Source organism: Pristiophorus japonicus, chromosome 2 (genome assembly GCF_044704955.1).
Source record: "Pristiophorus japonicus isolate sPriJap1 chromosome 2, sPriJap1.hap1, whole genome shotgun sequence".
Lineage (NCBI taxonomy): Eukaryota > Metazoa > Chordata > Chondrichthyes > Pristiophoridae > Pristiophorus > Pristiophorus japonicus.
In genome coordinates this window covers 235,564,976-235,587,263 of record NC_091978.1, presented here as the reverse complement: position 1 = coordinate 235,587,263, position 22,288 = coordinate 235,564,976, and the positions used below count along the sequence as shown (strand labels likewise).

The 22,288-nt window shown below is 45.9% G+C and overlaps 1 protein-coding gene across 1 annotated transcript in view; it reads left to right on the top strand.

The window, feature by feature from the left end:
• cfap299 (cilia and flagella associated protein 299) overlaps positions 1-22,288 on the top strand; it is a 1,211,155-nt gene that overhangs the window by 558,059 nt on the left and 630,808 nt on the right. The gene's annotated exons all lie outside the window — the stretch shown is intronic.

Sequence of the window (22,288 nt, the reverse complement as noted above, 5' to 3'; positions counted from 1 at the left end):
TCTGCCTCACCCCCCTCCCATGTCTACTTTACACACCTCTCCTCAATGTGGCCTCAGTGCCTGCAGCAAGACCGCTTGAGGCCTGCCGTGTATTTGAGGGAATCAAGGCAGATGGCCTATGCTGACGTCCTGGACCAGCTGTGGGCGTGGAAGGCCCGACTGCTGACTGCAATGCCTTAGGATAAGCGGCAGCAGTGTTGGATGGCCATGGCGGGTGCAGAGGTGGACTGGCAGTGGTGTGAGCCAGAATACTGTCATCGTGAGAAAGGACAGCACCTTCCATTTCCAGCGGCACATTTCCACTCCTCCGGAGCAGTGCCAGAGCATCAGGAGCAATATGTGCAACCACAAATTGTTGACCTGCTGCAGCACCATCTGTTCCCTGTTTGACTGTGGAGATAACAGAAAGGATAGCGGAAGATACAGCTTGCATGGCATCACTCTGAGACTTCATAAGCGCAGCCTGCGCTTGAAACGCTGCAGTCTGAGGTTGCATGCCAACAACCAGAGTCTGCATGACATCACATAGAAATATAGAAACATAGAAAATAGGTGCAGGAGTAATCCCTTCGGCCCTTCGAGCCTGCACCACCATTCAATAAGATCATGGCTGATCATTCCCTCAGTACCCCTTTCCTGCTTTCTCTCCATACCCCTTGATCCCCTTAGCCATAAGGGCCATATCTAACTCCCTCTTGAATATATCCAATGAACTGGCATCAACAACTTTCTGCGGCAGGGAATTCCACAGGTTAACAACTCTCTGAGTGAAGAAGTTTCTCCTCATCTCAGTTCTAAATGGCCGACCCCTTATCCTAAGACTGTGTCCCCTGATTCTGAACTTCTCCAATATCGGGAACATTCTACCCGCATCTAACCTGTCCCATCCCGTCAGAATCTTATATGTTTCTATGAGATTCCCTCTCATCCTTCTAAACTCCAATGTATAAAGGCCCAGTTGATCCAGTCTCTCCTCATATGTCAGTCCAGCCATCCCGGGAATCAGTCTGGTGAACCTTCGCTGCACTCCCTCAATAGCAAGAATGTCTTTCCTCAGATTAGGAGACCAAAACTGAACACAATATTCCAGGTAAAGCCTCACCAAGGCCCTGTACAACTGCAGTAAGACCTCCCTGCTCCTATACTCAAATTCCCTAGCTATGAAGGCCAACATACCATTTGCCTTCTTCACCGCCTGCTGTACCTGTATGCCAACTTTCAATGACTGATCAACCATGACACCCAGGTCTCATTGCACCTCCCCTTTTCCTAATCTGCCGCCATTCAGATAATATTCTGTCTTCGCGTTTTTGCCCCCAAAGTGGATAACCTCACAGTTATCCACGGTATACTTCATCTACCATGCATTTGCCCACTCACCTAACCTGTCCAAGTCACCCGGCAGCCTCATAGCGTCCCCCTCACAGCTCACACCGCCACCCAGTTTAGTGTCATCTGCAAACTTGGAGATATTACACTCAATTCCTTCATCCAAATCATTGATGTACATTGTAAAGAGCTGGGGTCCCAGCACTGAGCCCTGCAGCACTCCACTAGTCACTGCCTGCCATTCTGAAAAGGACCCGTTTATCCCGACTCTCTACTTTCTGTCTGCCAACCAGTTCTCGATCCACATCAGTATATTACCCCCAATACCATGTGCTTTGATTTTGCACACCAATCTCTTGTGTGGGACCTTGTCAAAAGCCTTTTGAAAGTCCAAATACACCACATCCACTGGTTCTCCCTTGTCAATTCTACTAGTTACATCCTCAAAAAATTACAGAAGATTTGTCAAGCATGATTTCACTTTCATAAATCCATGGTGACTTGGACTGATCCTGTCACTGCTTTCCAAATGCGCTGCTATTTCATCCTTAATAATTGATTCCAACATTTTCCCCACTACTGATGTCAGGCTAACCGGTCTATAATTACCCACTTTCTCTCTCCCTCCATTTTTAAAAAGTGGTGTTACATTAGCTACCCTCCAGTCCATAAGAACTGATCCAGAGTCGATAGACTGTTGGAAAATGATCACCAATGCATCCACTATTTCGAGGGCCACTTCCTTAAGTACTCTGGGATGCAGACTATCAGGCCCCGGGGATTTATCAGCCTTCAATCCCATCAATTTCCCTAACACAATTTCCTGCCTAATAAGGATATCCTTCAGTTCCTCCTCACTCGACCCTCAGTCCCCTAATACTTCCGGAAGGTTATTTGTGTCTTCCTTCATGAAGACAGAACCGAAGTATTTGTTCAATTGGTCTGCCATTTCTTTGTTCTCCACTATAAATTCATCTGAATCCGACTGCAAGGGACCTACGTTTGTCTTCACTAATCTTTTTCTCTTCACATATCTATAGAAGCCCTTGCGTGGCCTGGCTGCTGCCACATCAACCATGGCACTATCACCTATGTAACCCCGCTGTCACTCATTGAGCCCAGTTTAGCCAGGCACGAATGAGCTCAGTGGACTGCTGAGAGGTTTGGGCAATGCCCGAGGCAACATCTGCCACTCTCACTGCAAGTGCATCCACACTCTGTGGCACCTTCACCAAGGCACCCATCATTTCACGGTGCATCGGCATGGACTCCCTGGACATAGCCTCCCAATCCAGGTCCTCATCTGCCTGACTCTGAGCAGGACTCCTGGGCTGACTTACACTCCAGAGAGCTGGCCCCCGAGCTTCCTCTTGTGCTGCACGTTGCTGCAGGCCACTGGGGCCAGGAACGTCAGAATCTGGGAACCCCAGGAACGTCGGCTCCTCCACCGAGCTGGTCTCCCCACTCGCTGGCACTGAGGACGGGTCCCGCTCTGAGACTACACACATCTCCATGGCCTCCTCGTCCTCCCCTTCATTTGATGATGGCTCATCTGGCGCATCATCTGTAAGCACAACCAACACAAGTGTGGGTAGCAGTTGGGGAGTGGGGAGGAAGGCAGGAAGGAGGGGGAAATGTTAATTTGGAGCTACACGTTGTAAAGCATGTGGGCACAAGGGTCAGGACTCTTATAGAAAATGGACATCTCATTAGCAAACCGTCACTGTCGAGCGGGGCTTCTGCCTCGCCGGCCGTCACCACCCCAATTTGAGCATCCATGAGGGCGGACACTTGCTCCTCAATAGCAATAAGGTCTTGGAGATCTGGCTCCTGTCCTCTCATCCGCTCCTGCTCTCACGTGTTGTGGGCGAGTTTGGCCTGCAATGACCAAAGCAAAAAGTTGTCACTGGATCTATAGCTACTCGTGTGTCACATGTGTCTGTAGTAAGTGACTTGATGCTAATGTCATGAGGTGTGAATTGGATGTGTCAAAGGTAGGATTTGGGGACAAAGAGCTACAAGTAAGTATGAGGCTGAAGGCCTGTGACCGCATATGGAGAGTTAAAAGGTATTGGTGGCTGTCCTCGGGCTGAGTCGGGAGCTAGAAGGTGAGAGACACTTATATGGGCGGGGCACGTCTGGTGAGATGTTAGCGAGCTTTGAGGGTGTCTACAGCAATGAGGTACATAACCTGGTACACGTAGAGAAGAGGTGGGCAATGTAACACCTTTAAATTGTGCAAGATAGTGAGGCTCACATGAACGCATTGCAAGGTTAATGTAAGGGCTACTCACCCTGATGACTCTAGTGAGGTCATGATATTTTTTGCAACATTATGTCGCTGTCCTGACCACCATGTCGTGGACAGAAAATTGCTGGTCCACCTCCCTCCACAACCTCCTGAACACCCTTGGCAATGGCCTTCGTCCCCCTCCAGGATGTAGGGCATTGTTGTGCCTCTCTACAGCCTCAAACAAGGCCCCAAGGGCCGTAACCAAGAAGTGGTGCACTCTCTGCCTCCCTTCCTGCCCCTCCATTTTCCTGCTCTAAGGTCAGTGAGGAGGTGGAGTTGCGCATATGCTATGGTTCGGCAAAATTTAGCGGCAGCATTTTTATTAGCGCCCCCCCAGTTTAGGTGTGTAACGGCTCATTTAGCACTCCCATCAGCTCTTTGTCCGATTACGACAAATTTCTCGGAGGTAGGCACAAACTTTGTCAAGGCATTAAAATTACTGCTCCGATTTGATTAACGCTGCAACAGAGGCCAGACCGAATTTCCACCCCTTGGACTTTTAATATCCATTCTTGTATCTTTTTTATATTATGATTTTCTTTGTAAAAGAATCAATATTGAAACCTAAGTAGGGGTGGTAGGTCCCTTTCCTGAAGGACAGCAGTTTTGAAGGTCATTTTATCTAGTATAAACCCACAAATTACCAGATTTATTGAATTCAATTTCTTCAACTTCCCATGGTGGGATTTCAACTCATCACCTCTGATTGTCCAGAGCCATAACTAATGGGCTACCCTACTTTTTTTGTTTCAAATTAACTTGCCTACCCACACAGCTATGTGTATTAATCCAGGCACACCTACCTGCAAACATCCGAAGAAAACTATCTTTGTAAGTTCTGCTTCAGCAGGGAAACTGTGCTGAATGTTTGATTCTGACCTGTGGATTAATGTTTGGATCTGGGTTAAGGGCTCTTCCATATTTTTCATGAAGAGTGAAATTAGTGGGAGACAGATTTCCTCAGTAATATGTGCAGGAGTTTTCCATGTAGCTGTCCACCTAAGGTAGGGGAAGCTGTGATAAAATTGAGACCCTGTAAGAACAGAAGCCCTCATCACAGTGCTAATGCGTGGTATCCACAAGGCAAAATTCAAGTTAAGTTTTCAGTTGTAAAAAATGTCATCTAATTTGATCCCCTGGCGACATATTTAAATGGAGGCTAGAGGATCTTATATCGCAGTTGTCAGTGACTGCTATGGTTGCACGCAAAACGCTGCGTGAGGCCCCGAGTTGCAAACAGTACTTTTATGTGCTGTGACACTTTGCTTACAAGGTCAGTAAGAGATTTCAATGGGGGCAATATTAGTTAGTCGGCGGTTTCAAGCTGGAAGGGTTCTTGGCCATGTTGGGCCACGGATTCGAAGAGATCACAGATGTATGGGGAGGAGGCCTTACCCCCCCACATGGCCAACAGGTTTACAGGAAATATCGCTTGTATCTCCACATCTCTGAGGCGCAGGGCATGAGAAGGCTGCACTTCCGAAAAGAAATGCTGACAGATATGCCAGCTCCTACAGGCATACCTACAGCTGACCAGTGCCAACAGGATTGTGCTGCCCGTCGAGATGAAAGTGACTGTGGCGATGGCCTTCTTTACCTCCAGCTCCTTCTAGGCAACAGTAGGGGACATATGCAACATCTCTCAGCACACTGGCTGCATTCGCCAGGTTACAAGGGCATTATGCGCATGCAGAATGGACTTCATAAAGTTCCCAATGAACAAGGACACCGGAGTCAGAGGGCTCTAGGGTTTGGACGATTTGCAGGCTTCCCCAAGGTTCAAGGAGCCATTGGCTGCACACACATCACCTTGAGAGCACCATTACACAAATCAGAGGTCTTCAGTAACCAAAAGGGATACCACTCCCTAAACGTACAGCTGGTCTGCGACCACATGCAGCTCATCCTCACAGTGAATGCCTGCTATCCAGGGAGCACACATGATGCTTGCATCTTGCGTGAAAGCAGTGTCTCACAAATGTTTCAGTGACAAAGACAAGGCCATGGCTGGCTGAACGGGGACAAAGGATATGACCTGGTCACCTGGCTCATGACCCCCCCTCCGGAACCTTGCCACAGAAGCTGAACAGCACTACAATGACAGCCATGCAGCCACCCACAACATAATCGAACAGACAATTGGCATGCTCAAGCCGCACTTCCAATGCCTGGACCGCTCTGGAGGCAGCCTGCAATACTCCCCTCAACATGTCTCCGAATTCCTTGTCAGATGTTGCATACTACACAACTTAGCCATCAAGAGGGGCCATGCATTGCCAGTGGGAATTGCAGGACCACCTCAGGAGGAGGAGGACGAGGAAGAGGAGCCTGGTGAGGAACCCATTGCGGTGCCACATCAACCACAGGGGAGGCAACAACAACAACTTTTATTTATATAGCACCTTTAACGTAGTAAAACGTCCCAAGGCGCTTCACAACAGTGTTATAAGATAAAAACAAATAAATTTGACACCGAGCCACATAAGAAGAAATCACGGTAGATGACAGAAAGCTTGGTTAAAGAGGTAAATTTTAACGAGCGTCTTAAAAGAGGAAAGAGAGGTAGAGAAGCGGAGAGGTTTAGGGAGGGAGTTCCTGAGCTTAGGGCCCAAGCAGCTGAAGGCACGGTCACCGATGGTTGAGCAGTTATAATCAGGGACGCTCAAGAGGCAGAATTTGATAAACGCAGACATCTCGTGGGGTTGTGAGGCTGAAAGAGATTACAGAGATAGGGAGAGGCGAGGCCATGGATGGATTTGTAAACAAGGATGAGAATTTTGAAATCGAGGCATTAACCTGGAGCCAATGCAGGTCAGCGAGGAGATATGGCCGTAGCAAGAGCCTTATATTGGCAACTCATCATTTTCTTGAATGAGGAAGGTGGGTTTGCAGCGTTGACTCACTACTCTATGCCACCATGATGGCTAATCTGCACTGAATTCTGCAATGAGACACAAGGCATCAATGGCAAAGGTCAAACAAACATTTTTATAAAGATGAATAATTAACAATGTTCGCCCCGCAAAAACCCAAAATGATACAATGGTTAAAGTAAGAGTAAATAAACACAAAACTGCTTCCTGCAGTGAACAAAATGTAAATAAACACTAATCTGCATCCTCCAGTCAACAAAACATAAATAAAGACAAAACTGTTTCATGCAGTCAACAAAACGTTAATAAACAGTCAACTGCTTCCTCCAGCAAGACAATTCAAAATTAGTCAATTGTTATCACACAACTATTTATAATATACATCCATAAGCACAAACGTACCAGCCCTTAATGGCTCTTAGCCACACTTGTACCCGCCCCTCCCAACACCCTCCCGCGCCTGCTACTCCTTCTCAATGAGGCCTCAGTGCCTACAGCAAGGCTGCTTGAGGGCTGCTGTGTTAGGGGGCCAGACAATGCAGATGCCGTCTGAGGATGCCCTGGACCAGCTCTTGGCCTGGAAGGCCTGACTGCAGACTGCTGTGCCTCATCATCAGCAGGAGCAATCACTGGTGGCTGGGTTGTCAACTATTTATGGTGCATGGTTGGCGAGTCAGTGGAGGGAGCCGGAATGCTATCATCCTGAGGAAGGACAGCACCTTCCATTTCCTGGGAGCCACTGACTCTCCGACGGGACTGGGCCTCAGCATCCAGAGTACAATGTGTCTCCACAACTTACTGGTCTGCTTCAGCACTGTCCCTGGACAATGGAGAATGCAGAGAGTATGGCAGCGGAAACTGACCACATTACCAAGCTGAAGCGTAGCTTGTGCCTGCAATGCGCCGAGGCTGCGATGTGATCAAGGGCACACGACACACACTGTGGAACGCTACTGTTGCTGCTCGAAGTCACCAGCCTCTGTGTGTGGGGAATGATGGCCTCGCTGGACTCCCGAGTCATACTGACAATCTATAACATTGCCTCCGCAACAGTTGCACTAAGCTTGTCGATGCTCTCAGGAATCCATCCCAATGCATCCATAAGCTCACAGTGCATTCCTGTGTTTTCCCTGGACATTTCCACCAAGTCCAGTTCCATATCTGTCTGTCGCTGAGCAGACCAACTTTGCCGACTCACCCCCAGGAGAGCTAGCCTGCGAGATTCCCCTCTTGCATTGCATTGCTGTCGGAGACTGGGGCCAGGATCTCTAACTCCTCAAACCCCGGGAAATCGACGTTGCCCCAGATGTAGTGAGGCCAGATGGGGAAATCGGTGGGCTCTGAGGCTCAGGCAGAACACTCTCTTCCTGTCCCTCATTGTCTCCCTCATGGTCAGATGTAGGTGGCTCCATTGAAGGATGTTGCGATTGTGGCTGGTCATCTGCAAGCAGAAAACAACAGACATGTGGTTAGCAGCAGGGAAGGGGGCAGGGTGATAGGAGGAAGGTGGCATTGCACATGTTCATTTGAAGGCCCGCTGCCGCTTCATCATATGTCTCAATGCAGTCTCTTCAGTCACTCTATCCTTTTACATACCCTCAGTACCCGAAGGGGGCTCAGCATCGTCCCCGGCAACTGCCCGAGCTGGTATACTTATGAGGGCCGACACCCATTCCTCGACATCTGTGAGTGGCAATAATTAGGGTGGCCCTCCGCCTGTGCACAGCTGCTCCCTCCTGTTGTGGGAGTGCTTCGTCTGCAAAGAGAAAAATAGGAAGGGTTCAGTAAGTGTTTCTCTGCTGTTGTGGTACATATGCCTACCATAGTACAATTGGTGATACTGTGTGAATGTTCTAGTTTGGATGTTGCATGTGCTTCATGAGGAATTGTTAGGAGGTTAGTGGGATCTAACATGGGGGCTGTAGGTGATCTTTCTGAAAGGCATAACAGCAATGGGAGTGTATTGCGAGGAAGAATGTAAATGATTGAGTTTATGTGCATGGATCATGTTTCTATGTTTCTATCATCAGAAGCCAATGGGTGTAGAAGTAAGCCTTCATCTTTCTTATGCATTGTGAAACCCACCCCAGACTATTGAGAGGGACCATTGGCATGAAAAACTTCACAGTGTGTGAGATTTATGTTAGAAGTCATGGAGCCATACATAAATGCAAATGGTACTCTCGCTGACGACTCTGGTAAGGTTGTTGGACTTTTTTTGACACTGTGTGGCAGTTCTGGGCACAGTGTCTGCAGCAGACACCTCCTGTACAATGTCCCTCCACAGTCTCTTAAAAATAGGTGGGAGTGGTCTGGCTCCCCAAGCAAGCTGGAATGAGGACCATCTCCTCTCCACTGCATTGACTAAGGCCTCACTCGCCTCATTGCTGAAGCGCCTGACATGCTGCCTTCCCTACTGCTCCTCCATCTCTGCAGAAGTGGCTGATGTGGGGCGGTTTATATGTGCATGTGTGCAGGAAGCTGCTGTGCCTTGCATTAGCGTTTGCGACCGAGGAAAAATCCAAATAAATAAATAAATAAACTGCGCATGCACAAAATGACTGTCTCCTTTAATGCCGCAAGTTTTGGCTCGGGTGCACAAAATCCATTGTGTAACGCCTGACTTAACGCCAACGCTCCTCCAACGTTCTTTTTCGGTGAAACTTGCAGTCGAAGCCACAAACTATTTTCAGGTGCTAATTTTAACGGCCCACGCAATTAATGTCCTGAAATCCAAAAAGCCCAAAATCCAACCCACTGTCTGATCAAACTTCTGCATTCAACTCCGAATAGCAAAAAATAAACTCAAATCCCTTCCAAGGTGCCATTCCATGGAACACAGAGATTTGTAATCCTGGGTTCCCACCTACTGATTTCTTAATCTTGACCTGTCCATCACTGGAAAGTAAAAGAGCGAAATAATTAAGTCAAGATGCTGTCACACAAGGAAAGAGGAAAGAAAGGAATGTCAACCAGGAACTCTCTTGCACACCTGGAAAACAGCACTGATTACAAAACAGCCTATCCACCCTCACGGTAAAGGAATGATTTGAGATACAGGTGTACTGAAAGAAAGGGGAAAAAGATTGCAAATATTAAAGTAAGGCAAGCGAACACATGCAAAAGAAAATATTGCTCACCAAGTAAATTAAAACAGAGGCTTCGATATTAACCTCCCCAAGACAGGCGGAATCCGTGTAATTCGATCCCAACACACCGCACCCTCTGCCATTTTCACTGCTACCATGGAGAGGTTGGACGCTTTATAACGTATTTAAATTGGGCTCCTGCAGTGCAATTAACTGCTGCTGCACTGGTTTCCGGGGGTTCGAGGTAAGTTGCTCCGTCAGCACTCCTTGTGAACTAGGAGAAGCAAGAATACTCCCCATAGGCCCCTCAAGTAACCTTTGGCCTGCCCCAGCTCCAATCTTCAGCCTCTCCACTCTCCCAGAACAACCAATTGCTGACCGGAGCTTCCAAACCCCTCCCCATTTCTGGGGACCATTTACTTGTGTCCCTGGCTGCGGCCTCCTGCCACTAGTGTTCCCTGTCACCCGCTGGCCAGGGTGTCCATTTGGTCAGCTACCAGGTGGGAGGTGAAGGTACAAGATGTTAATAAATAAAACGTTGGCATATGTAATACCAGATATCTGTTGTTAAACAATTTCATAACTGCTGGGCCATTTATGAATCTTACAGATTTTGTTTAATAAAGGACAACAACTTGCATTTATATCGGGGGCTAGAAATTGCGGTTGGAGACAAATGCCTCCGACCAAATTTTTTTTTAACAAAAGTACCTGGTGGTCCCGGAGGACCTAGCACTTCGGCTCCAAGGCCTAGATATGCAGCCCAGTGCAGAGGCCCATGCATCCCAGGAGCATACCTGGGATCACGTGTTTCTGGACCACCAATGAACATGGAATATTCTCATTGATAATAATGGTGCTTGCCATTTGTACAAGCTCCCATTACTATCAATGAGAATACCCTCAAAAACACAGAAACACAAAACATATATTAAAAAAAACACCTCACATATTTAAAATGAATTGAAATTGAATTAAATGAAGGGGTAGAAATTTACCTCCGCCCGAAACTGGGCTCACCTGACATGGGTTGCGGCGGAGGTGCACTTGGACGTTTTGTTTTGCTCGGGGCAGATGTAGTCGCGGCAAAGGGACAGAAGTGCCCTTGCAGCGGCTCGGCCACTCCGATCACTCATCAGCGCCGCGCTAATGACCTAACGTGTCGTGCTGACGTGTCACAATGGGCCCAAGTTTCCACATGGTTTGCGCCTGATTTTTAGGAGCAACTGGTGGAGAACGGACTATCTTAGAAATCGCAATTCTCCACATTTTTTTTTCTGCAGTTCTAGTCAGGTAGAACAGTTCTACTTTGGAACAGAATTTTTTCTTCAAAAGGGGGCGTGTCCGGCCATTGACGCTTGATTTGAAAGTTTCCACAGTGAAAACGTACTCCAAACTAAAGTAGAATGGAGCAAGTGAAGATTTTTGTAGAACTGAAAAAACCTGTTCTACACATTAAAAAATCAGGCGCAGATTACAAATTAGGCGTCCAGAACGAGGTGGGGAGGGAAGGGAAGTCATTAAATTCTATAATAAATCCTTATTTATACTTATACAAGTATTATACAAATAAATCCAACCTGAATAAACATTTATAAGCAAAGAAAAGATTAAATAAACCATCTTCCTACCTGTGTGAAAGTGCTTCAGGCAGGCCTTTCGGGACCGAAGGCTGGGGCCGGCCCGAGACTTCGGGCAGGGCCCGTCCCCAGCACCAGATTTACAGGTAGGTGGCGTTGGGTTGGGTTGGGTCGGGGAGGTTCGGGTCAGGTCAGGGGGGAGAGAGGGAGAGAGGGGGAGAGGGGGAGAGGGGGAGAGAGGGGGAGAGAGGGAGAGAGAGGGAGTGAGAGAGAGAGAGGGAGGGAGGGAGGGAGGTCAGGTCGGATCCAGTCCGGGAGCGGGAGCGCGGGTCGGGTTGGGTCCAGTCGGGGGGGCGGGGAGCGGGAACAGGAGTGCGGGGCGGGTCGGGTCCAGTCGGGGAGCGGAAACAGGAGCGCGGGTCGGGTCGGGTCCAGTCGGGGAGGCGGGGAGCGGGAACAGGAGCGCGGGTAGGGTCGGGTCAGTCGGGGGGGAGGGGCGCAGGTGTCGGGTCTGGTCCGGAGGCAGGGGGGGGCAGGGAGCGGGTGTCGGGTCTGGTCCGGAGGCAGAGGCGGGGGGCGGGGAGTGGGAGTCGAGTCGGGCCGGGGGGGGAGCAGGAGCTGGCCGTAGGAGGAGCCTTATTCATGCAGCCCAGTGAGGCCATTCAGCCAGGGCTAGGGGCTGCATGCTTCGGGCCCCTCCCACACAGTTCGGCGCCTGGAGCTACTGCATTTGCGTGCCCACTGTAGCGCGCATGTGCAGAGGTCCCGGCACTGTTTTCAGCGCAGGGACCTGACTCCGCCCCCCCCACAGCTCGTGCTGGCTGCGCCAAGGGCCAGAGGACCTGCAGGTAGGTGGAGAATACCGAGGATTTTTTTAGGCGCACTTTGTGGCGCGAAAAACGGGCGTCCAGGTCGGGACTGCGCCGTTCTAGGCGCGTGTGGAAACTTGGGCCCAATGTCTCTCCCCTTCAGCTGCGAGCTCAGCATATTTTTCAGTTAGGCCCACTGGGAAACCAGGGAGGATTTCGGATGGGCCAGCGGCCTGCCACCCAAGAGGGGGCGTCAGGCTGCGAGTTGGCGGCCCGGCCGAACCCGGGGACATAATTGTCGGGCCGTCCTGGCAGTCGACCGACAATAAAAAATAAAATGGTGTCACCGGCAGTGCCACCTTCCCTTTAAGAATGGCCATGCCGCAGACCAATAAGGACCAACAGGGAGTGCACCAACACAAAAAGCTGTCGGAGAAACCGGCCGGCGGTGGCTCCGCTCCCACAGGGCAATTCCACAAAAGGGATATTTCCCATGGGGCAATTTTGGGAAGTAGTCACCGCCGGTCAGTAAGGGGTCGGCACGTGTATGCCACAGCGGAAAATCTGTCAGAGCAGTCCCATACACTGCTCCGCACTTGATGAAGGGCAATTTGCAAAATGGCGACCCCTCCGCGGAGAGTCGGCTGCCATTTCACGCTGCCCCATGGCCGCTGCTTTCAGGCGGCCAGAGGCCTTTTCAGGAGGGGCAATTTCGGCCCCTAAATGTTGTTGAAAAAATTGTTTTTTTTAAACATTTTTTAATGGCCCAGAAATCCCGGTTTCTTCTTCCTGCGGGCGTTCGACTAAAAGTAGGACAGAAGATGCGCACTTACCTTTTGGTCGAATGTTCGCCAGAGATCCCAGAGTTGAGGCCTCCTCTTCTTGCGCAACGGAGCGCGTCCACGTTGGGATGTGCGCAGCTCTGGAGCTGGAGTCACCTGCCTCTGGGCAGCCAATGAGGTATAATATATTCTCATTCATAATAATGGGAACTCCATAAGTTGGAGTTCCCATTATTATGAATGAGAAACAGCCCCCGAAACACTAATATGCAATAATAAAAGATAGAAAAAATGCACAACGTATTTTTATTAATTTAAATTAAAATTATTTATGTAGTTAAAAAATACCTTTTATATATTTTTACGATTTTTTAAAACGTTTTTTTAATTATGGTTTAAAATAAACTTACTGTAGTGGGGAGGGTTTTTAACAATAACGTGTTTTAAAAATTTTATTTTACAATGTTTTTGTGTGTTTTAAAACTCTTACGCCTGTAAAAGTAGGCTATGCGCCTGCTTTTATCAGGCGCAAGAGTTTTGAGGACATGTGCTGGGCAAGATATGGGTAAATCCTGCAACCTTGCCCTTGCAAATGTTTTCATTCCCGATATGCGCGAGATCTGTCAAGCCAGAAACTTGACAGATCGGAAAAGCTGGTTTTCAGCGCATGCACTTTGTGCGCTGAAAACCGGCTTTTCCGATACCTTCCCGGGTCCGTAGAAACTCCGTATGGAACCGGGGAGGCCGGAATTTCTGGGCCGAATATGTTTTAATAGGGGTAAAAATAAACTTACCTTAATGGATAGAGTTTTTGATACAAAATTTAGTGATAACATTAAATTATTCTATCTTTTAAACCTCTTATGCTTTTACCAGGCATAAGAGTTTTAAGACCTTCGTGGGCAGGAGTTGGGCAAATAGGCCAAATCTTCACCGGGAAGCCCTTCTCCCGGGGAGGCACGCGATCTTGTCAAAATAATTTTGACAAATCACAAGTGCTGGATTTAGGTGCATGCGCTTCGCTCTTTGGCCGCAATTTACGGCCCAGTGTCTTTAATGTAGAGAATATCCCAAGGCACTTTATATATGTGTAAAGAAAAACATTGATGCTAAACCAAAGATGAAAAGATTAGAAGGAATGACCAAAATCTCGGCCTAAGGGAGAACCAATATATTATTTCATTTATAGTAACAATTTCTACTTTTGAAACTCAGTACTGCTTCGGAGGCCTGTGTTTCATCTAAAAAGCTAAAGACAAAAAAAAATCAAATAAATGAACAGAGAACACTCAATGCAATGCAAATACAGTATCGCAGCTCCCAAGTATTGAAATACACTTTATTCCTTAAAAGCTTCTTTGGTGGCTTCAGCATCAAAGGTAATATTTAACCTCTTGAAGTTTAATTCTAACGTCACTGGAAAAATTTAGTAATTTGGTCCTGATTCAAGATCAACTAGGTAGCTTGTTCTGTAGATACCTAGATTTAAACTTGGGGTTTTGTTCATTTTAGTTTTTTTTTAGCAGGGAAGTGCACATACAAAAAAAACAAGAATAAATGAACTACGGAGGTTTGAAGATTCTGCTAGAAAAACTTCTAGGTTGAAAACAGCTTGTGCCCTGGCCTATAAGAAACGTAACTGTGGTTTACTAAAGTTTGGCACACCAGAATTATGGAACAAATTATTACATTTGGCATAAGATCAGAGGTTGCAAAATTGCATCCTGAAGCACAACATTTAGCATTTTTAGGAAAGTACTATTTAATTAGTAGGCCTGCCAGGTTCATTATTTTAATCTTCCTCTGTCTCATATCGGCATATTACAGTGAATATCTAAGAGTTGCCTATAACTACCACCTAAACACTCCTTATTTAAATTTCTTGCTGAGATTTTGTCACATCTGATCAATATAGAATAACTTTTTGCAGTACTGATGATAAATTTAATAAATTCTAGACACTGTAGTTTCCATACATATAAACTCACATGTATGCTTACACCTTGAAAAGATGGTTACATTCAGCCAGCCCCTATGTCATTTACACTCTTTTGATTAGCAACAGAGCAAAGATGTAAGGAGTAATTTTATGAGTTTGCAATCGGAATGGCGATTGCCTGCCGAGACTGCATATCGGGAATTCAGGCACATAGCCCCCCCTGATCTTCTATTAAAATGAATGGCTGAAAATTGAAGAGAGTAATTTATTCCCTTATACTTGTTTTGTTCTGAATCTCTTTCACATATTCACTTGATCTACCAGTCTGGAAGGGACAGAAGCAATACATTCCTCTAATTTTTCATCTGATTCCAGACTTATCAATTTTATACGTTTGTGATGTTTTCTATGATTAAAATCACATTTTAAATTAAATAAATTGCTTATATCTACAGTCTCTCTACCTTTCAACATTTTAAACAGTTGAATCGTGTATTTTTAGTTATAAGGAGAATGTTGCCTGACTTTTAAAACCACAACTTTCAATTGCTAACTCACAATTCTCTACCAAATGCTTCTGACCCTTGTGCTGCTGTGCTATGGAAAGATCGAGCCTGATATTGCATCCACTCCGCTCCATTTCTTCCCTTTCTTTCAATACATTGTACAGGGTAGCATGCTCAAAAACCATTTTGCTAACATCACACAAGGTTATGGATTTTCTTCCAATTGATATTTATTCCCTATTTTATTTCGTATGTCTAATTTACCTTAATCTCTGATCATCCGCTAGTCTTGTACACTATTGTGCCTGTTCTTTCATTATGTCTTAATCAAATGATGAAGCCACAGAACCTTATACAGTGTACTCAATATTAGAGTTTAACTGTTTTGGTTAGAGTTCACCGGACCTGGGTCCTTTGCATATTTGTCCTATTAGAACAAAAATATTAAAAAATGTTGAAATTAATCAAATTTACACAATTTTTAATACGGAATTATTAAATAGATTCTGAATTTTTACATATTAAAATAAATTTGCTTTTGAAAATGCTTTGGAAGCTCCATTTTTTTGTCAACTCATTTATATAATGCACTTGGCTTTATAATTTTCTAATTTGCTTGCGTTTATTATGGAAGAACTTATTTCTTTCAGCATGTTTATTTATAGAAAAATTCCAGATAAGATGCAGTAAATAAAGATACTTTGGTGCTACCTGTGCTTTCTTTTAATGCAGAGCTTTCTAGTAACCTGTTCGTTTGGCTAATAGCTGGTATGAGAACCCTTTCTCTGTGGTATACTTGATTTAAAAGTTGTATTTTAGATTTTAGAAGATGATTATTATCTTTTATCAACATCACCATAACAGATTAACTGGTCATGATCACATTGCTGTTTGTGGGAGCTTGCTGTGCGCAAATTGGCTGCCGCGTTTTCTACTTAATTGGCTGTAAAGCACTTTGGAACGTCTGGTGGTCATGAAAGGTGCGATATAAATGCATGTCTTTCTTTTGCTGAATTGTAGTTGAAGTAAAGACTAAGCAAACGTTTTAAAAATTGGGCCATTTGGCAATCAGGTGCAAAATCTGACATTTATTGCCTGCTGTAGATATTGCACTTTGCATTATTTTGGATGTAGACTCACATTTTTTGACACTTCAGTTGAACAATAACAGTCCTGCTTCTGTTCAGAGAAGTAAAAATCCTAATTTTCATACAAAAGAACTGTTTTGCGCACTGGCAGAAAGGGTACACAGCTCACAGGTGCTGTTTGGTATTCTATTCATATTTGTCACTTTAGAAAACAAAGGTTTAATCTGTGTAAAAGAGTAATGTTTCATACTATACTTTTGGATCTCTACTGTTTTCCCTACGCCCATGTATTTTGGCTGAGATTTATACATATGCACGAGAGCACAAGGCAGTGGGTGTAAAGATCAAATAAGGAAAGGGGCGGGTTCATCTCCTGAGCCAAATTTTCTCCAAGGCTTACTGTGTACACAGTTCAGACTTAGGTGAGCCTGGGACTAAAGTATGCACATTGCTAGGGGATCAAATTATATTTAAAACAAGAAAAGAAACTCACTCATGTCTGTGGCAGAACAAGAGCACTGAACCTGATGAAAATTTTTTAAGCAAAATGCAACAAATAAAATTAGACAGTGGAGGACATCCCCTTAACTGCTGGTGATGGCACTTATGACAGGCAGCATACATGGTATTAGTTTAAATAAATGATATTGGCTCCATCACAGTGCATATTGTGTGCACGGCCAGAACTGTTTCTTAATTAGAAGTGTGCATGGGGGCCTATTTGTACAACTGTGGGCCTGCATGTGTGTCTGTGAATACAGAAGAAAAATGTATCCCAAGACGATGAGAGGAATAGATCAAGCATTGCCAAAGACTCAGTGATATTTGTTCACCTTACCTAGCACAATTAAGATTAATATTAAGGTTAAAAAAAATGTAACATTAGTAGTTTCATTTCTGAGGTCCTAAAAGAAAGAACAAACAAGGCCTGTACCTGATGGTTTTGTGACAGTTTGGCAAGAGGCGGGAGTTCTGGGGATCGGAGAGGCCTACAAAAGGCCACTGAGACCAGAAGCAGCGCGAGTTCGGTGAGAGGCGGGAGTTCTGGGGATCGGAGAGGCTTACAAAAGGCCAGTGAGACCAGGAACAGCGTGAGTTCGGCGAGAGCCCAGCTTGTGCAGCTACAGGGAGAAGGCAAAAAAGAAGTAGAAAGAAACAAAAAGGTGACGTCACAGCCTTGGGGATAAGTGATTGGCTGGTGATTGGTGAGTAGTTTTTCTTTTTTCTCTTCTATAACAGTGAGTAAACTTTATGATTGTTGTTGCCAATTTAAGTGTATCTAAGGGTTAAGTCATTGCAGGAGAGCTCAGTCACGTGATATGCTCCTCCTGTATCATGTGGGAGCTCAGGGACACTTCCGGTGTCCCTGACGACTACGTGTGCGGGAAGTGTATCCGCCTCCAGCTCCCGACGGTCCGCGTTGCGGAATTGGAGCTGAGGATGGATTTACTCTGGAGCATCCATGATGCTGAGAATGACGTGAGTAGCACGTGTAGCGAGTTGCTCTTACCGCAGTTGAAGGGTCCACAGCCAGATAGGGAATGGAAGACCAGCAGGAAGAGCAGTGCAAGGAAGGTAGTGCAGGGGTCCCCTGCGGTCATCCCCCTGCAAAACAGATACATCGCTTTGAGTACTGTTGAGGGGGATGACTCATCAGGGGAGGGCAGCAGCAGCCAAGTTCATGGCACCGTGGCTGGCCCTGCTGCACAGCAGGGCAGGAAAAAGAATGGGAGAGCGATAGTGATAGGGGATTCAATTGTAAGGGGAATAGATAGGTGTTTCTGCGGCCGCAACCGAGACTCCAGGATGGTATATTGCCTCCCTGGTGCAAGGGTCAAGGATGTGTCGGAGCAGATGCAGTACATTCTGAAAAGGGAAGGTAAAGAGCCAGTTGTCGTGGTGCACATTGGTACCAACGATATAGGTAAAAAAATGGATGAGGTCCTACGAGACGAATTTAAGCAGCTAGGAGCTAAATTAAAAAGTAGGACCTCAAAAGTAGTAATCTCGGGATTGCTACCAGTGCCACGAGCTAGTCAGAGTAGGAATCGCAGGATAGCGCAGATGTATACGTGGCTTGAGCAGTGGTGCAGCAGGGAGGGATTCAAATTCCTGGGGCATTGGAACCGGTTCTGGGGGAGATGGGACCAGTACAAACCGGACGGTCTGCACCTGGGCAGGACCGGAACCAATGTCTTCGGGGGAGTGTTTGCTAGTGCTTTTGGGGAGGAGTTAAACTAATATGGCAGGGGGATGGGAACCAATGCAGGGAGACAGAGGGAAACAAAATGGAGACAAAAGCAAATGACGGAAAGGAGATGAGTAAAATTGGAGGGCAGAGAAACCCAAGACAAAAAACAAAAAGGGCCACTGTACAGCAAAATTCTAAAGGGTCAAAGTGTAATAAAAAGGCAAGCATGAAAGCTCGGTGCCTCAATGCAAGGAGTATTCGGAACCCAGGAGAGGGCTCTGATCTCGTTAGAGTGGGTGAGAACTCAGATGAACAGGACCCCAAGAAAGAATGCAAAAGGCAGGAGGCAACAGAGCAGAGCAGCACTGGGGTAAGTGTAAACCACAAGGTGATAGGAAGGGACAATATGTATGAATATAAAGGAGCTGTAGGAGGGGTCAAAACTAAAAATCATGATTTAAAAACTAGCATTAAAACACTCTACCTAAACGCACGCAGCATTTGAAATAAAGTAAATGAGTTGACAGCACAAATCATTCCAAATGGGTATGATTTGGTGGCCATTACAGAAACGTGATTGCAGGGTGGCCAAGACTGGGAATTAAACATACAGGAGTATCTGACAATTTAGAAAGATAGACAAGAAGGGAAAGGAGGTGGGGTAGCTCTGTTAATAAAGGATGATATCAGGGCAGTTGTGAGAGACGATATTGGCTCTAATGAACAAAATGTTGAATCATTGTGGGTGGAGTTTAGAGATAGTAAGGGGAAAAAGTCACTGGTGGGCGGAGTTTATAGGCCCCCAAATAATAATTTCATGGTGGGGCGGGCAATAATCAAGGGAATAATGGAGGCATGTGAAAAAGGAACGGCAGTAATCATAGGGAATTTTAATCTACATGTCGATTGGTCAAATCAAATTGCACGGGGTAGCCTTGAGGAGGAATTCATAGAATGCATGCGGGATTGTTTCTTAGAACAGTATGTTACAGAACCTACAAGGGAGCAAGCTATCTTAGATCTGGTCCTGTGTAATGAGACAGGAATAATAAACGATCTCCCAGTAAAAGATCCTCTTGGAATGAGTGATCACAGAATTTGTAATACAGATTGAGGGTGAGGAATTAGTGTCTCAACCGAGCGTACTATGCTTAAACAAAGGGGACTACAGTGGGATGAGGGCAGAGTTGGCTAAAGTAGACTGGAAACACAGACTAAACAGTGGCACAATTGAGGAACAGTGGAGGACTTTTAAGGAGCTCTTTCATAGTACTCAACAAAAATATATTTCAGTGAAAAAGAAGGACGGTAAGAGAAGGGATAACCAGCCGTGGATAACCAAGGAAATAAAGGAGAGTATCAAATTAAAAACCAATGCGTATAAGGTTGCCAAGGTTAGTGGGAAACGAGAAGATTGGGAAAATTTTAAACGACAGCAAAGAATGACGAAGAAAGCAATAAAGAAAGGAAAGATGGATTACGAAAGTTAACTTGTGCAAAACATAAAAACAGATAGTAAAAGCTTTTACCGATATATAAAACGGAAAAGAGTGATTAAAGTAAATGTCGGTCCCTTAGAAGATGAGAAGGAGGATTTAATAATGGGAAATGTGGAAATGGCTGAGACCTTAAACAATTATTTTGCTTCGGTCTTCACAGTGGAAGACACAAAAACCATGCCAAAAATTGCTGGTCACAGGAATGTGGGAAGGGAGGACCTTGAGACAATCACTATCACTAGGGGGGGCAGTGCTGGATAGGCTAATGGGACTCAAGGTAGAAAAGTCTCCTGGTCCTGATGAAATGCATCCCAGGGTATTAAAAGAGACGGCGGAAGTTATAGCAGATGCATTCGTTACAATCTACCAATATTCTCTGGACTCTGGGGAGGTACCATCGGATTGGAAAGCAGCTAATGTAACACCACTGTTTAAAAAAGGGGGCAGACAAAAGGCAGATAACTATAGGCCGGTTAGTTTAACATCTGTAGTGGGGAAAATGCTTGAAGCTATCATTAAGGAAGAAATAGCGGAACATCTAGATAGAATAGCAATCAAGCAGACGCAACATGGATTCATGACTCTGGATCAGTTCCTATCGAGTGGAGGGTAGCCAATGTAACCCCACTTTTTAAAAAAGGAGGGAGAGAGAAAGCAGGGAATTATAGACCGGTCAGCCTGACCTCAGTAGTGGGTAAAATGATGGAATCAATTATTAAGGATGTCATAGCAGCGCATTTGGAAAATGGTGACATGATAGGTCCAAGTCAGCATGGATTTGTGAAAGGGAGATCATGCTTGACATATCTTCTGGAATTTTTTGAGGATGTTTCCAGTAAAGTGGACAAAGGAGAACCAGTTGATGTGGTATATTTGGACTTTCAGAAGGCTTTCGACAAGGTCCCACACAAGAGATTAATGTGCAAAGTTAAAGCACATGGGATTGGGGGTATTGTGCTGACGTGGATTGAGAACTGGTTGTCAGACAGTGAGCAAAGAGTAGGAGTAAATGGGTACTTTTCAGAATGGCAGGCAGTGACTAGTGGGGTACCGCAAGGTTCTGTGCTGGGGCCCCAGCTGTTTACATTGTATATTAATGATTTAGACGAGGGGATTAAATGTAGTATCTCCAAATTTGCGGATGACACTAAGTTGGGTGGCAGTGTGAGCTGCGAGGAGGATGCTATGAGGCTGCAGAGTGTCTTGGATAGGTTAGGTGAGTGGGCAAATGCGTGGCAGATGAAGTATAATGTGGATAAATGTGAGGTTATCCACTTTGGTGGTAAAAACAGAGAGACAGACTATTATCTGAATGGTGACAGATTAGGAAAAGGGAAGGTGCAACGAGACCTGGGTGTCATGGTACATCAGTCATTGAAGGTTGGCATGCAGGTACAGCAGGCGGTTAAGAAAGCAAATGGCATGTTGGCCTTCATAGCGAGGGGATTTGAGTACAGGGGCAGGGAGGTGTTGCTACAGTTGTACAGGGCCTTGGTGAGGCCACACCTGGAGTATTGTGTACAGTTTTGGTCTCCTAACTTGAGGAAGGACATTCTTGCTATTGAAGGAGTGCAGCGAAGATTCACCAGACTGATTCCCGGGATGGTGGGACTGACCTATCAAGATCAACTGGGCTTGTATTCACTGGAGTTCAGAAGAATGAGAGGGGACCTCATAGAAACGTTTAAAATTCTGACGGTTTGGACAGGTTGGATGCAGGAAGAATGTTCCCAATGTTGGGGAAGTCCAGAACCAGGGGTCACAGTCTAAGGATAAGGGGTAAGCCATTTAGGACCGAGATGAGGAGAAACTTCTTCACCCAGAGAGTGGTGAACCTGTGGAATTCTCTGCCACAGAAAGTAGTTGAGGCCAATTCACTAAATATATTCAAAAGGGAGTTAGATGAAGTCCTTACTACTCGGGGATCAAGGGGTATGGCGTGAAAGCAGGAAGGGGGTACTGAAGTTTCATGTTCAGCCATGAACTCATTGAATGGCGGTGCAGGCTAGAAGGGCTGAATGGCCTGCTCCTGGACCTATTTTCTATGTTTCTATGTTTCTATGAAGGGGAAATCATGTTTAACTAATTTACTGGAATTCTTTGAGGATATAACGAGCATGGTGGATAGAGGTGTACCGATGGATGTGGTGTATTTAGATTTCCAAAAGGCATTCGATAAGGTGCCACACAAAAGGTTACTGCAAAAGATAAAGGTACGCGGAGTCAGAGAAATGCATTAGCATGGATCGAGAATTGGCTGGCTAACAGAAAGCAGAGAGTCGGGATAAATGGGTCCTTTTCGGATTGGAA